The sequence below is a fragment of the Chelon labrosus genome (assembly GCF_963514085.1).
Source record: "Chelon labrosus genome assembly, chromosome: 12".
NCBI lineage: Eukaryota > Metazoa > Chordata > Actinopteri > Mugiliformes > Mugilidae > Chelon > Chelon labrosus.
This window is the reverse complement of record NC_140345.1, coordinates 16,385,439-16,403,165: the sequence shown is the minus strand read 5'-3', so window position 1 is coordinate 16,403,165 and position 17,727 is coordinate 16,385,439. Positions and strand designations below refer to the sequence as shown.

The 17,727-nt window shown below is 41.4% G+C and overlaps 1 long non-coding RNA gene across 1 annotated transcript in view; it reads right to left on the bottom strand.

Moving 5' to 3' along the window:
* The window catches only part of LOC311497635, a 103,109-nt gene that overhangs the window by 11,265 nt on the left and 74,117 nt on the right, over window positions 1-17,727 (bottom strand). The window contains exon 4 of the long non-coding RNA XR_014699385.1: window positions 15,099-15,162. This is a non-coding gene — a long non-coding RNA (uncharacterized lncRNA). The remainder of the gene's footprint in view (window positions 1-15,098; window positions 15,163-17,727) is intronic.

Genomic DNA, 17,727 nt, shown 5'->3' with positions numbered 1-17,727 from the left:
TGTTCTGATCCGGCACTAAAGTCATCGGCAGTTAAATTCCTTTCCTAATTAGTGGTGGGAACGAGAATGAAAAGGGGAATCGGTTGAGGAACAATTAAACATCACTGGGGGAAAACAATATTTTCAAACAATATTTCACATCATGAGGTTTGATGGTGCCACACAGGGCACATAACGTGTCCCTGTCACTTCAATAAATGACTGAAAATGTGGCTCATTTCACCCCTCCTCTCATTTTAGTACCAAATATAAAAGTCCTTTTATTTTTGACCTTTATTCTTTTTGGATGTGGGTGAGGGGCCTCTGTGGATCAGGCTTGTTCCAGTGCATCCCACAGATACTTGATCAGTTTGGGATCTAGGGAATTTGAAGGCCAGGTCAACACCTTGTGCTGTTTTTCATGTTTTTTTTAGTTGTTCCTATGTCAGGCTGCATCCTGCTGGGGACGGCTGCTGCCATCAAGGAGTGTCATTGCTATGGGGTGGAGGTGCCTGGTCTGGTCTAGGTGGGTGGTACATGTCTAAGTAACATCCACATGAATTCCATGTCCTAAGTTTCCCAGCAGAACATTGTATTGTCTCAAGATGGTCAATGTTGTTTACTTCTCCTGTCAGTGGTTTTAACATTGTGCCTGATCCTTGTATATACGCTCACACTCAGATTCTATTTTAAATGTGCTTGGATATAAATCATCTTCTGGTAGATAGAAATCCACATATAAACAATACATTTGATTGCACTTTACAGTTTGATTGTGTTACGAAATTCTGTTGACCGACAGTATTTTCTGACAGCGTTTCTGTGTTGCATGTTTTATACCCCACTTCCTTTGAGTGCTGAGAGGCTTCTCGTACTTTAAGGCACAACCCACACATTATTTGCAAGTTATTTCATTATGAGCCACTCTCTATTCTCTAGATTGCATAATGTTGACTTCACAAGTTGCATATTTAACTACCGTGGGCTACATCAACTACGCCAAAAACCCTCTAAACTCACTGTAAGCCTGCATATGTCAGCTGTTGAAAATGTTAGACTATAAAGCGATGGAGATGTCTTCAGGGTTCCACTGTTGCAAGTCGCAAATGTAATATATTTTGGATGAGCACGGGATAGAAACCTTGTAATAAAAACCAGAAATATTGCCGACTGCTCAGCCCCGCGCTTCGCTCTATAGCATGTGTTTCTCTGTACATGTGTTCAAGGGTTCATTGCCAAGAGCAGAAAGCTGCGCATACTGTAAATCTCACAAGACACAAATCATAACATTTGAGTTTGTGAAACCATAAGTTCAAAGATGGGCTTTAAGATGTGGCCCGGCAATCTGGCAATCTAGAGTATCCTATACAGCCTGCGACAGTGAGCCAGTGTTAGTCATTGTGTAACTTGATCTAAGCTGCAAGCATGCAGCTTTCAAATATATGCGAGGCAACACAGTTTCTGATTATGGATCGTTGCAGGGCTTAAGCTTAAAGTCAACCCGCTGCTTAAAAAACTAGAAATAAACAAGTTTTTATACTGTTCGTTATTCTCTCTCTATATCATTCCTTCTCTATTATTCTCTTTTCCTCTCCATGAACCATATTTTTAGTCAGAAATTCTTTTTTTCAATGTGTTATGTCAAATGTGCTGACTGGCGGCATGGCCATGATGTCCACACACTGGAATGCATGCACTCCCATCCCTAGTGGAGTGGCAGGGCGAATCTATATTTGATTGACAAGTGGTGAGTCAGGCCACTGAGTGCAGAGACTTAGTGCTGAAAGCCAGGAAGCAAAGCCAGAGAGAGGGGCACTGTGACTGATTGACTGCACCCACTGAGCAATTAGAGTGGGATTAATTGGTTAGTTGTCACTTCATTGGACTGTTATTAGCCAAGGAACTCCTCTCTGGAAACCATTTAAACGTGAGCTAATTGACATAATTGTTCTGGAAATGACAGAACTCATGTGGTATTACAGAACACAGTACTCGTTCCCCTCGGTGGGTTAACAATGAACGAAACGGTAACTGACAAAATGTTGCAATTCGGAAAGAGACAGCAGCTTAACAAGAAAGACAGACAGCAGGAAGGGAGAAAGGAAGACAGAGCGAAAGAAACCAAATTGTGGGTGTGTTTTTGAAAGTATGCATTCTTGTTTTTTTTATTTAGTTGCCGGGGCCAAACTTTTACAGAATACTAATGTTGTATCGCCATTTTTCAGGGCCATGCACCCTGTTAAAACCTGCATTACAATCAGATTAAGGTCGGGGTTAGGGCTTCAAGCTCGTTATATACTCCACGAGAAGTGAGAAATTTGTTCTTGTTCTCGAGGTGAGCATTTCGCTTTTCTGCATTAACCACGCCCACATCCAATTGCCCGGTTGATGTGTTGAGAACAAGCTGCGAGAACTTCCAAACAAGGGCTGCGAAAACAAAATTATGTCATTTTGCCCTAGGAGCAAGAACAAACTTTTCGCTTTTGGCAGAGTATGTAACAGGCTTTACTTGAGATGGTTAGGACTAGGGTTAGGTTACGGAATGCAGTATGTTCTTTCAAAGACAGAAACACGAGTATGTGCATAGCCAAAAAGTGTTTTAAACAAGGCTGTAGCTAAGGAACTGGTGGGAAGTTTGAGGTTTAAATAGAAAACTCTGTGGGTAACCCATCAGAAACTTGCTTCACTTGTTTCTGTTAATGACCAGAAACTGGTGCAGCTAATTTCCATTAACGGCTAGATACTTACCTGTCATTGAGGGGGGACTGTTTGTCCTCTTGCCACGTAGGGGATGACGAGTTCTTCTTGTTGTACTCCTCCTCTCTGTCCTTTCTGGGATATCTTTTGAACCTTTGACAAAGGCCCAGTTGGGATATCCACATGTCTTGAGTGTTTGTTTGATGTGTTTCTCCTCCTTCTCCTTACCATCCAGTCTTGTGGGTACAGTGCTCGGTGCTGAAGAGTTCTGATGACCCCTAGTTTGTATTACAGGGGGTGGTGGGAATCAAATAATAAATGCTGATCAGTGTGAGTGGGTTTCCTACATACTCCAATGTTGAGACTTCGGTCTTCTTCCACGTGCACCAGACAGTCCAAGAAGGCCGAACTATCTCCGCTGATATCCTCCAGAGTGAACTTGATGTTGCTGTCCACTGCATTGATGTGCTGTGTGAAAAATTCCACCTCCTGTGTCTTGATTTTAACTCAAGTGTCGTCCACATACCTGAACCAGTGGGTGGGGGTGGTTCCTGTGAAGGAGTTCAGGGCTCTGGTCTCTACCTCATCCATGTAGAGATTGGCCACGATCAATGACACTGGTGACCCCAACGCACAGCCTTGTTTTTGCCTGTGGACTCCTCCATTACATTGGAAATAGGTTGTTGTCAGGCACAGGTTGAGCAACACGCAGACTTGGTCTGGGGTGAGGTTGGTTCTACCGACCAAGGTGTCGTACTTTCGTAGTCTTTCCCGTACTACTTTTGTGGCTTCTCTGGCGGGGATGCACGAGAGCATGGAGGTTACATCATAGGATGCTATGGTTTCTTCTGGACCCAGTGTGATGTCCCTGACTTTGTTGACGAAGTCTCTGGAGTTTTCAATGTGGTGAGGAGTGTTGCCCACCAACGGAGACAGGATGGTTGCCAGATGCTTAGCAATGTTATAAGTGACTGAGTTAATGCTGCTGACGATGGGTCTGAGAGGGGCTCCTTCGTTGTATATTTTGGGTAGTCCATAAATACACGGGGTGGCTTCCCCCGGGTACAACCGGTAGTAAAGGAGTCTGTTGATTGCCTTCTCCTTTTCCAACTGTTGTAGGTAATTAACAACAATGACCTGGATGACTGAGAACCTTCACAGATATGTGTGTGCATGGAGTTGAGGTCATGGAAACTTAACCGCCTGTGTGTTTTGGCGTGTGGATTAGCCAGGACATGCCTCCACTCCGCCTGGAATGCTTCTTTATCACACATACACACACATGCACATAAACACCCACACAATTAAGACAGCCATGCACACACACAAGGTCGGGCTTAGAAATCAGTGCAGTGTTTGAGATGACCTTGTGAGACTACTTCTGCAAACCAGTTAAAAAGTGTACAAGATTTATGAATGAACCCACCAAAGCACTTAACACAAATCACATCATATATTCACGTTGCTCAAACTCAAACCACTAATGCATACACTGTAAATATTTGATTATTTGCGAATAATTGATGCAATATTGCACTGCTGTCAATAAAATGAACTTGAGCATATATTTCTAAACCTTTTTAAACCTCTGTGTATTTTTAACTTGCCTGTTAGAACATTTGAACATTTCCACTTTGCATATCACTGTGGGAGATAAGAAGGAGTCAGCTCCCAAAATAAGCTGTCATGGAGATTAGATGCCATCAGCAGCATTCAGGGTTTTGCCCAAGATTGCAATATGATTCATTAATATGACATCAAATTATGTGACAAAGTGATAGCGAACTATGTTTTTTTTTTTTTTTCAGGAGATGTGATATGAACCAATTATGAATAGTGACTTTTTTTCAAAAGATCTCTAAGATGATCAGTGCGATAAATAAGTGGAAGAGTAGAAGACGTATTCACTTAGATTGCTTTCTAAAGGAGGATCTTACATGATTTCAAACAAAGCAGCCTCTTCTTCAGCCTGTGTTTACAACTAAATCTGTTCCAGGTTTTCCAAATCTGTAGAAAGGTGACTGCATTTATTTCAAGTATTCTATATTTTCTTCTAGAGAGATAATAAACAATTAAGTGCAACAATAACACAAAAAGCATAGCTCGGTTTACCCGGAGTACCCGGAGAGAACCCATGCAGACACAGGGAGAACATGCAAACTCCACACAGAAAGGCCCAGTCGGCCCATGGATTCGAACGCGGGACCTTCTCGCTTTGCCTTCAGTCTTTCATTGTAGTAGCATAGTTTTGCTGATTCATTAAGATAAAACTTTAATACTTGCAAGACATAGAAATTAATTTGGGGACTTAAAACAGATATATATACAAAGAAAATAAAAATTCTTTACTCAAACCGACATGTTAATATTGGATAATTTCTTCATTTCCTTTAAACCATTTAAAAGAACAAGTTAAAAGAACAAGCACATGTAATATGTATTAATCTCATAAGCCTTATCATTGATATATTCCATGTTAAAGAAATTCAACCAATGAAAGTATGCCTGTTGTTGCATCAGTTGGCAAAAAATCCACAATAACATTTCAGTATATTGTAACTAGGCTTTAAAATCTGTTCTTAGCTCTACTGGACTGGTGAGCAGCTGCTGACTTAATTTTTCCGGTATTACTTAAATGTAGGGTAGTGGTTAGTTGGATTGTTTACCACCAAAGCAGGCAGTGTGTGCCTATGTGGAATGTTGCTAAACTAGGCCAATGGCTCATGGCTGGGGCCTGATTTGATTTCATGTTTACGTAGCAAGCTATACAGCCTTGAATCCCAGTTTGTCGTCTTAAAAGGCTTTACATGTCCGCAAGCTTGGAGAGAAAAAGTATAATTCTCGCAGAATTGCTGCTATAATATGCAGCTTTAATGTTAAAGTCAGTCATTCCTGGGAATGCTTGTAATTGAAAACAACAGTCAAACAAACACACCACTCCCTTAAGTGCTCTGTCAGTTGTTCGGCCTCCAAAAATTGCCAAGGCAATGTGAGAGAGTGAATGACACAGCAAGTAAAAGTACTAATATTAGCTAGGTAGCAAGGTGGTTAGCACACTACATTTGCTGTTCAAAAACAAACATGCTCCCAGTGCTACAGCCAACACTGCAACAGCATGTCTTGGTTCTGTGAAACATGTTTCCCATCTATCAACCAAGAGCTAAGCGTCAATTCTATGCCATAGATACAATGTTGCTATGGCATAGCCAGATGTTCACCTTCCAAGAACTACACCAGTCAGCCACAACATAAAAAACACTGACAGGAGAAGTAAATAACAGTGCCTATTTTGTGACAATACGATGTTCTGCTGGCATTCGTGTGGATGTTACCCAGACATGTACCACCCACCTAGACCAGACCAGGCACCTCCACCCCATAGCAATGACACTCTCTGATGGCAGCAGCCATCCCCAGCAGGACGCAGCCTGACACAGGCACACACACAAAAGCGATTTAGGAACAACTAAAAAAAACATGAAAAACAGCACAAGGTGTTGACTTGACCTCCAAATTCCCTAGATCTCAAACTGATCAAGTATCTGTGGGATGCACTGGAACAAGCCTTATCCACAGAGTCCCCTCCCCTCAACCCACTAACAACATTCTGTTGCCAGACACCACAAGACACCCTCAGAAGACCCATGTCCATTCTCTGATGAGTCAGAACTGTTTTGGCAGCAAAAGGAGGACCAACACAATATTAGGAAGGTGGTCGTAATGTCATGTCTGATTGGCGTGCAAGTATGTGTCAAGGAAATGCAAATCACAATTGCTGTGATTGGTCCAAAGTGCATGTCGTTGTTCACGTGTCTCAGCTGCTTGACAAACACAGAAAGTTCTCTCTAGTTCTGTGTCCTGCACGTCAGCTACTCAGATGACTGCTCTCTGTTTTTTTTGCAGTGATTTCAGTGAAACTAACTGCTGATCCACTTTGATCAACTTCAGCTCCATCATGAACCGTTCAGTTTTTGCCTGATCTAAAAGATCAGGCAAAAACTTTTGCCTGTTAAAATGCTTAGCAGCACTTTATATTCTTCTGATATTTTCCTCTTGGGTGGTTTCACAGCCAGAGTTTAAGATGTTAGCATTAGCCCTGTCCTGTATACAAACACAACTTTATGCTACAACTGTCATTAGTGTTGTATTGATCGCTTACTTTGTTTTTCTCCAGTTTTAGAGCCAGGGCTTTGGACAAATTAGTAGAACAGGGAACTAGTGAACCGTGAAGAGATATTCAATGAATTTGTTTGACAAAAGGTGCCATGGATTAAAATAAATGACTCTTCCTTCAAAGGGACTCTGCATTACTGAGCATGTGTCGTGTTGAGCAGTGTACATTCTCCAACAAGATAAAATCCACCCACCATCTGGAAAGTATTACAGTGCATTACAGTTGGGTATATCTTTCCCTCAGGGAACAGGAAATGGTTTATTTCTCCTGAGTAGAGCATGTCCCGGCTAGGGAAGTGGCTAACCACATGAAGCTAGTGCGATCCAGTCTGTTTACACGCAGTCATTTGCACAGGTGAGAGAGGATGGGCCGCTGGGATGAATACAGCAGCCTTGTTAAGCCACCCCACCGCTAAGGAATTCAGGACATTTGGAAAAGTCATGAATTCATTGCATTCATCAATCCCCGACCAAGTTCAGGTATTAAATCACACATATAAAACAAATATTTAAGTTAAACGGGGTGGTTTCAGGGTTAGGACATTGCTGAAGCACCAGTCATTACATAATTAGGAATCTTTATGTAATTTAATTCTAAGTGACTCAAATACATATTTATATAATGAATTACATACATGTTGTAGACTGCACACACACATCAATTTGATGTGCTCTTTGAACTTTGAAGAAGCATTACTGTCAACTTTGGTTCTATGGCTGAAATGCAAGAGGTTTAAAGGGGTTCGGTTTTCTGTCAATTCAAAGCAACACCCTGTGGTTTGATTCTGAACCCACGGTACTTTTGATTCTTTTAACCGGGCCTTCCAGTTTCCTCTGCTTCAAAAACACATCAGGTGAATTGGACTAGAAAAGGAACGTCCTCACTGCATGCAAGGCTAGTCGTCACAAACAAATTCTGCTGAATTCACCATAGTCAGGTTTCAGAGGAAAATATGAGTATGTCTTCAAAAAGATAATTTGTCTACCGGCTGTAACAAAAAAAAAAATGGTGTTGAATGGTTTACCTTCGAGTCGGCCTGTCTTATTTTCTTGGTTTTACTGTGAATAAGTGGTTCATTGGGTCCGCTGAGTTGTGTGCTGTGATAACGATGTGCGGCTGTCGCTGCCAGGGCAAGACACAAGACACAAAGAGGTGTCAGCGTGACCCCACCATATGGGCTTTGTAGCAACACACAAATGAGAGACACACAAAGATAAACACAAATACACAGAGACCAACACGCATGCAGCTCTGAAACATTCTTATATCTATTGTGAGTGAGTAACTATTGACAAAAAAAAAGAAAGCGAAATACTAATTAACCCTGCCCTTACATACTGCAGCCCCATTGAAAAGATTTAATCACACCTTTTGTATGACAACATTTTATTTTATTTGCAAAGGTCACTCATTTCGTGCATTCTTGTGTGTGTTATTCCTCCCTCACTCGTACTTTTCTTTTGACTCCTTTTTTCAAGGTTACTACTTGCTTCTGACTTTCTTTTATCTTTTGCATAACAGCTTATCATCCGTCCTACCTCCTGTGGATTTGCCGCTCTTGTGGGGTTATTCAGACGTGTTTACAACCTCTCCCTCCCTCCCTTCTCCTTCAATCATTCATTCATCCGTCATCGTTGCTGATCATCCATCATTGATACCGCCGTTCTTCCATCTTTATTATCCATCTTTAGCGGCGGTTGTTTATGTCTGCTTGACTGTCTGCCAAGCTGTTTACTGACCGCCCTTGCTTTTTTGGACTACACTCCTTCAACTCTTTACCCTGTCCTATTTATCATAACTTCTTTCATCCCTTTTACCTTTCCATCCATCTATCTATCATTTCAGTGCAGACTTTTTGAAATCTGCACGTTCTCTTTCTCCCCATCACTCCATCGAGCAAGCTTACCTTCGCCGAAAGTTACGTTCTCCCCTCACTGTACCCCCTTTCATCTCCTCTCTCTCATCTCCATCTCTCTCTGAGAAGTTATTTGAAGTTATTTGGGTTTGTTTATCAAACATTTCTCGTCTTGATTCCCTGCCGGTCCACTTCTCCATCTGTATACCCTGTCCTTCTCTCTACCCTATGTACAAAATCGGTTTCATTTGCAGGCCATGCTGCATGCATTTCCCTCTTTATTAGGCCACATACTGATAAACATTGTGGTCTATACTTATTTCTCTTCGTAGATGAAAGGCAGAGTAGAAATCACAGATATTTGACCACAACAAACCAGGGAACCATATGATAGAGTGTATGTGTGTGTGAGGGGAAATAGGCAAACTGAAAGGCAAGCCAAAGCACACAAGCACACACTTAATTCACGTTCAGACCACAGCCACGCTTTCATGGATCCTGAAACTGTTTGAAAAAGCATCCCCTTTTTGTGTGTACACACTGCAGGAGCTGGGTCCAGTGATAGTTCTTAGAAGTCAGCTTTTCAAATCCAACACACATACATTTCAAGTCGGTAAATCTTAGAAACAAAAGTTCACCCGCTGCCTTGAAAATGTGAGTTAAAGGGGAATTATTGTTTTTTTACAACCTGGACCTTATTTCTGGCATAAAATGTGGTCGTTTACTCACCCACATAACTTTTGAGTAATTCATGTTCCTTTGGGAGATAATTAGATCAGCGTATATCCATGTAGTGGGAGTGACTGGGGCACTGAAACGCAGCCTCTAAATAACGCATTATCTGCCACGAAACTCGTTCATTTCACCAATATTTTGTTATCGTACGCTAGTGCCATTCCCCGTTGAGTCTGGAGTTACCCGTTATCATCATCCGGGGTCTGCAGATTGACCTACAGACCCCGGATGATGTCTTTTGACCTGGACGATGTCATCTCTGAGCATCGCTCGCACCCGCAACGGTCGGCTTGTTTACCTGTAATTGCTACTGCTATGGTTCGTCCACAACTTCAGAGTCGTAAAAAGCAGTAGTTTCCCTTTAACTCAACATGAAGAAAATGTCTATTTCAACTCAAAAAGCTAAGTTATGACTTAAGTTATGACTTAAGCTATGACGATCTATATTTCTTCGCCATCACCCTCCTCCTGCTTTTCTTTTTAACTCAAAACCTAAGTACGTGAGTGAAATGAACATTGACCACACAGACAAAACTCACATAAAGTCCAGTCAATGGACTGAAAACGTATAAAACTGAGTTTAAAAACTTTTCGTGACTATTGGAGTTAAAGAGAAGAAAAATACTCACATAACTGTGGCCGTAATGTTTTACAGTGTATCATTGCAGTATGCTGTTTGTTCCTCAAAAGTGAGTGTCAGGGCTACACTGACCACCTGCTGGCTATTCCATCACAACCACGTTCCTGTTTGGCGGTGTGCATCGTAAAAGAAAGAAAAACAAAAAATATTGAAGGTATGTAGTTCTTGGGGTGGGGGGAGCTCCCCAGTAGGAAGTAACCTTGAGAGGGTTCCCAGAACAGTTTGGTCCATAAGTGCATAGAGAGTCAGACCCTGTCAGACATCCGTCTTGCACTTTAGTATTTATTTTTTTTTGTCTGACTTATTTATGCAGCATTTTCCTTCCAACTTGCACTCGTTTGTATGACTGAGCCGCCGCTGCCCTTTCTTTTCAAAGTGTAAAATTTCATAGACCTTGAGCAAATGCGGAAGATTGGGTGAGAGGGAGAGAGAGGCAGCCCAGCTAAGGTAATAACCTGATTTCAACTCAGTTGGTTTTGATTTAAGGAGAGGAAGAGTGTGTCAAAAACACAGCAGGCGCTCTCCTGTCTCGGTTCCATGCCAGATTTTTGAAGGGAGAAGCGAGAGAGGGATGGAGACACAGAATGGAAGGTGAAACAAAGTGAACAAAGAGAGATAGAGACAGAGAATCACACCCCATGCCAATAAAATGAAGTGAAATGACACAAAGAAACCGAGATACCATTGAGAAAATGAGCGTTCAACAGAGGGAGACAAGGGAAGGGAGCTGGAGAAGGGCGAGTGGGAGGGTATTACCAATGAATGAATTTTTAATAGCATTGAGATCAAGCGTACCCAGGAGCTCAAACAGAAATAAATACCATGGCTCCATATTTTAAACCTCTTTTATAAAACTGTAGCAACAGTATGTTTATTTTTTCCCCTACCAGGATGATTCTTAATCATTCAGCAAATATGACAGTGTACCTGACACCAGAAAGCAAGGCAAGACCCTGACAGCAAGACAGGCAAGGACAGAGAGGCTTATGGGTAAATACAACGTTGCACGCCACTCACACCACATACACACAGCCAGTTGATTACCCCAGGTGTCTGTATTCACACATGGGGAGCATTTGAATTTTAAACTCCTCCAAAAAACATGTGTCAGCCCTCACCCATCTGTCTGTCACCCCGCAACGCCCTGACAATAGCACGAGCACAATTAACGTAAGCCGGGAGAATGTGCCAATTTACCCCCAATTTCCTGCTTACGGCATCAGACTTTACTTTCAAATGTGTATTTTTTTAGCATAACATATGAGACGTGCCATTTCCCTTGCCAAAAGCATCTCCATATCAACGAGGATGTCCCAATTTGCAGATTTTAAAGCACGGCACAATTCAGCGCTTAAAACATTGCAATTCAAATACCTACATCTCATGAAAGGCTATTTCAATCAAAAACACGTTCTATTTCGCTGCTTGCAGAAAAATTTTAAAAACCTGTACTGTAGGCCCAGATAATAAAATATATATATACTGTTGAAATGGTTCCTGTAAAGCCTTCTGCTTTAATAACAATGTCCAGGTTTATCATTTGTGCATCTTTTCTTGACAGTGTAGTAATGTCAAGCTTGGAAATTTGTGTTTTCCATTTTCTTTTCTATCAAAGCTCAAGTGGAAGATGCAGATTGATTGGATTGAAAGTTCCATGGTTCAGCTTTGTTTAAGTATTGTATGTTATGCATAAGACAGAATGACAGAAGGGTCGGGAATACACAATCAGTGTACGCTTATTGAAAAAGAAAGAAGTATTTACAATACCGTATTAACAGAATAAGGATAATCAAGGATCCTATTTTTCATTATGCCATTTCTCCCTTGTCTGGCACTACTGTCTTTGGCATCCCCTGTGTGACACTATCTGAGAAAACTGTGATATTTTGCATAATAATATCGACATAGCTCGGCGCATACATCTTCTTTGACAAGGCCAAAAAAAAAAAAGAACGTTAATAGCTCTTTCGGTGTGGCGATAGTAATTGCTTTCTGTGTGTCTGATAGCTGTCAACAAGGCAGCGGGCATTATACTAAGTCAGTGGGATGTCAAGGAAATGGGAGGAAATGGTCTTCAGAATTCCACAGCCATTCATAATTTGTGCGACTTTGGAAAGAGCACCTCGGCAGTTGCATTATTTAACGTCGGACTTCCCTGAAAGTATTATGCATGGTGAGATCTGTCACATATGCAGGACGATTTTAGTTTCATGCAAACATAAAGGTGGGAACGACTCATGCATGTGCAATTGTTTTGTCGACCGGGTTGGCATCCAGTCCAATTTATTTACCGTCCGTGCAATAAGTATTTGGACAGTTGTGCATCTTTCGTCCTGCAGGCTCTTTGCTTCAACACATTCAAACTGAAATAAAAACATGCTGAGTCCTGAGTACTCGGTATCTTCCTGTACACATCTGCATCAGTTAAGATGTTTCTGTCAGTAGTGAAACCATCGTTAAATCTCCGTGTGCCAATTCCTTTGGTACTCATGAGTGCTTAAACCATAACAAAATCACCACAGATGTGGTGGTATTCTCTGGGCCATGAGCCGTTCCTTTTTCTCCACACACTTCCCATCAATTTGATCAAGGGTGGGCTTGCAGCTTGCGGAGAATCCTCTGAGATTGCAGTCATGACGGCTTCATCCGTTGAAAAGGATGCATCTAAGTTTGCATAGTGGAGAACATTGTTCATGTGGTGTACGCTCATAGGGGGAGTTCTTCTTCATCATGCCAATGATTTTCCCCAACAACTTCCTACCAGCTTGCTTTTTGCTGGCATTTTCAGAATGTACCCAACTTCAGATTTTGGCAAAGCAGCTACATTTGAGAATACTCTGATAGATTTTAATAACCTCATTATTATCTTCTTCCGTTCTTCTTAACTCTCATTGAACTCTTAGCTATTTGTGAGCTCTTTTCTGCATGACCTTCCACTGAAATGACACAAAAGTATGTTAAAGGGGCCATAGTTATTTCAAAAATGGTATAAACCTTCTCATAAACCTCATAAACCTCAAATTAAAGGTAAGGCTAGACAATTTAATGTAGTTTCCATTATTTTATTTCAAATTGAATGTGCTTAAGCCTGAGGAATAATAATAAAAAAAAGTGAACCTGTCCAAATACTGAGCTGCTACTGAGCCTGAGCTGCATGTGGAACTGAGCAGTGATTTTTAACAACCAAAAACAGAGGACACAGGTATGTCCTGTTATGTCAGTGATGGGATTCACATCATTCCCCAACCTTTGCACGGCATAGTTAAGGGAGGGTAAAACGTTCAGATCACTGCTCTGATTCCTCTCCGCTTGAGACATTTGTTGAGTTTCAAAGTTTCATTTTAAGGAATGGGATTGATTAAAATTCCAACCAGTCGTTTGTAGTAGTTTGATAACTAAAATGGAACAACAACCACCGAGATTTTGGGGTTTGCTTTCCCAGGGAGATGAAATTACAATGTACTACTCTGACCTCGTAGTATAATTAATCCAAAAATGCTTTGATGTGATCAATGCGCAATTCTTTCTTCTTCTTCTTTTTTTTTTCTTTTTACTCCTCACACATACAGCTCTGCCTGTATGTTCTAACACGACGGTGTATTCTTCTGGGACGCAGAAAGAGAACAAAGAGAAGACATGAACAGGTAGATGACGACAAAAGAAGGAAAAATCAATATTATATTGCTCTGTACGCCTGAATTTGTTTACCACGGTTATCAAGCCTAAATACACGATCTAATAGTTGCCTCTCCTTTGTACTCATTCACATTCAAGTTTTTGGCTGCTAAAGTTTTCACTGTGTCTCTTTTGGACTTGCTCTTGGCCTTTTCTATTATTTTGACCCTGTTTATGTAGCAGCCACTTAATTATGAAGGGTTTGCGAATTGTTTGAATGTGTGCTGACAAAGTTGCTATAGGCTATAGAACTCTTTTTTGCTTTTGCAAACAGTAATTGCTGATTCATGTAAAAAAAAAAAAAAACTTTGTTACCAGTGAGCCTGTGCAGGAATGTTGACACCAGATTTAAGCTCCAGTATTCTGTGTTAATATGCTTAATCAGCATTGTGTGGACCTGTTTGCCAAAGGCTTGAACGTTGTAACGGACATTCATTTATATGTAAAGGTCCTGTACCATGGCTTTAAAAATTCGCCAACAGGTTGGCTCACTGGTGACTTTACAAGCCAGTGTTTTAGTAAGTCCCGCAGTAATGGAAGTAGCAACTGTAGCTGTGCTGATATCTGTAGTAATTACAAAAGAAACAAAGTAGGTTTCACAGTCTTCGAAAGCTTCTTTCGGCTCATCTTCAGTAAAGCCTAATGGGGTGATTCGCTCGTCGCCCATCGCTTTGTAGCTGACTGTTGGTCGCTAGTGGACATTCCAGCCTCTGCTTGCCGAGCCTCACTATTTTCCACCTCAAATGTTTCCAAAATCAACAAGCAGAACATAAAAAATAGCGTCTGGTCACCCAAAAATCCAAGTCCGCTATCAGCATGGTGGATTTTGGGAAACGCTGTCAACTGCCCTGTCAGTCCTCCCATTGGCTGTCGCCTCAATCACGCCACCGCAAAACTGAGATTATTTTAATTTGCAGAGTATGCGTGTCACTGAAGTAAATGCAATATACTGTATATATAATGTAAAACTGTTCCTCATTTCATATCATGTAGGAACAGTGGTATTCTTTCCTGCACCTATTCTTATTATCAAGAGCTCTTACAATGACTCAAATTAAAACTCCCATTAATCCGACAGTGTAATCCCTCCATTGCATGGAGCAGTCTTTTCAGCCAGAGTGTGGATTAGAGAACACTGAAACCCTGTGTTGGTGGTCACTGGTGTATAACGCCTCATAAAGATAATATGTTATGTGTGTCTGTGCTTGTGTGTATCCTGCTGTGCTGGTGGTCAGCATTATATAGCCCAGAATGCTTGTGTGTGTGTGTGTGTGTGTGCGTGTGTGGGAGGGGTAGGGTGTTGTACATGTGGATAATGTGCTTCTTTTACTCTTTGTGGTTACCTGGTGAAGAGGAAAATCCCTGTGAGGTGGTCTTCTTGCAATGTGGATTTACAATGAGGGGGGCCTACAAGAGAGGAAACAGTGAATTAATAAAATAAGTCCCCTAAGCCCAACACAAGTCACCAGTCAGATGGCAAAAAAGTGAGATGGAGGGAAGGGTTTGTTGAATAAAGTAGGGGCCACAGATAAAATGCTACTATTTCCATTCAGAGGTATAAAATTGTGTTCTGGATTAATTTTACAGAATCAAAAACGACTCAGCTATAGACAACTTACACTATTTCACCTTTTGTCTCAATGTTCCACCCAGGCATTCAATTAAAAGGCTTGTGATTATGATCTATTCTGCAACGCAACTTTGATTACGAATTAACCTTTTATTCTTTCACCGGATTTTAGCTTACTGGACACATTTTGACATTCACCTTTGCTCCTCACCCCGTAGCAACTCATCTTGCCGCTCCCTCCGCAGCCCTTATTATACACGTGGTGTCTTTAAGTATCAATAAAAATTCTAATTCCAACCCCAACAGCGAAAGAGAGGACGAACGTACCTCCTGACCCCGACTCACCTCCCTCCCTGAGATTAAAAGCAGACTGGACCGGTGTTGCAAAAACACCACACGGCAGACACAAAAGTTGAAACGGTAATAACAATAAACATTTATATCCCTCGGCTGCTGTATGGGAAAATCTATACGGTGCGGCCCACCAAACGATATCGGTCGGGGATGCACGGCTGCACACGTCTCACCGGAGCTCGGGATGAATGTGTTCATCACGCGCAGTTGTTGCATCGCAAATGGGGACAATCTTAAAAGGTGGTCTTAAACATAAAAACTGTTTATCTTCACTTGAAGCAACGATGCATGGTGCGCACGGGTATGTGCAGTAGGCGGGTGCGCATTTATAAGGAGATGTACAATATGCACTGTATATACTCTTAGCTGACTTTATATATCATGGAAAACGAGGCTTAATAGTCTGCAGTGGCAAACAAGCAGATATTATTTCATTCAGCACCAGCATGAGTGTAATAGAACGGTAAAGCTGATAGTGTATAATAAACCATTTCCCCAGTCAAGTGTGTGTGTTCAGAACATTACTGCATGCATATTTATTACTGTATGTAGTCTGGCCTGGCTTTGACTGTCAGTAGAAAAAATAGTGTTATTCAACACTTTTGTAAAAGGTGAAAACATATAAATTACACCTCATTAAATTATATTATTAATTCGGAAATGTAAGTTGTTTTTTTTTTTCCCCCGTCCCTGAGATGCACCCATTAGATCGGCCCTTCTTGTTCATGTCATTTTCCACCGCAGCCATATATATCCCCTTTTGCCAGCCAAAAACATGGGTGGGCAAGTGTCAGGTACAGTGCAGAACAAAAATCTCCTAATCTCCCGTCTCTTTGCCATTCATTATTATTTTACAAGGCAGCCGTCCCAAATACATAGGGCCCCTACCCTGCTCAGCCCAGTCTGCCAAGCTCCAACTCTGGGTTTGATGTTCCTCCAACATCCAACAGGCTATGATTATTTCATTCCTTTTTTTAACATAACGCATCAATTATTCAACCCTTGCTAGACCAGATTTGATTTTTTTTCTATTTAACTAAAATGACTCTGTGTGTGTGTGTGTGTGTGTGTGTGTGTGTGTGTGTGTGTGCCTCAGCAATCTAAGGGGAGACTGAATATAAAATGTTCTGCAAAGATAATACCTCATGCCTTAGATGACTGATGGATGATGAAGGGGTGGAGTAGAAGAAGAAAAAAAATACAAGTACTCTGGAATAAATGATGACTGCATTAGCATAGGATGGAAAATGCTCCCTCCATTCTACGATAAATCGCTCCCATCCTCAAGGCAAGCTGTCCGCACAACGAGTGTAATGACATTGGAAAGTGTGTGCATGTGTGTGTGCATGTGTGCTAAGTCTACCTGAGAGTAGAGTTGCCGTGGCAGCGCCGCAACAAACATGCAAAAAGATTAGCGCTGTGCACAAATCTATTACATCCAGGTATTTGACGTAGTTAAGTAACACCCAATAGCCTTTGGGCAAAAAGTGAACTTTGACTATATAAATGTGATGAAGTGCGAAAAGTTGTAACTTAATTAAAACCCTAAGCATCTCATTGTTAAATGAATTAGCTTGCGGTGCACGTCTCTCACTAATTCATACCTTTACAAAAAAAATTATCCCTTTATCCTCTGGCCTCATTTCCTCTCTTTCCGACTCTCTCTCTCTTTCTCGCCCTCCCCTGCCATCCCTCTCCTCTCCTTACATCCTCATCTCAGCTAATGAGCCCACTTAAATCTATGCCAAAACACAAACAGCACGGTGGAGAAAAAAAGAAGAAGAGAGAAATAGGTACAGTGCTTAGTCTGTTTGTTAAAGGATTCATCATGTGAGCTGCTTTCAATAAATAATAAATGCAAACGCTGACTTTTGTCTGCAGACGAGACTTCGGGACATGAATAATGCATTGTTATTCTTGGATAGGGCAATACAGGGACAGGGTGGCAGTGTGCGTTGTGTGTGTATAAATGCGTGTACGTGCGGTAGATCCCCGGTACACACTGTGAACACAGTTTCGGAGGCTTACAATCAAGGCACTTCTGTGGA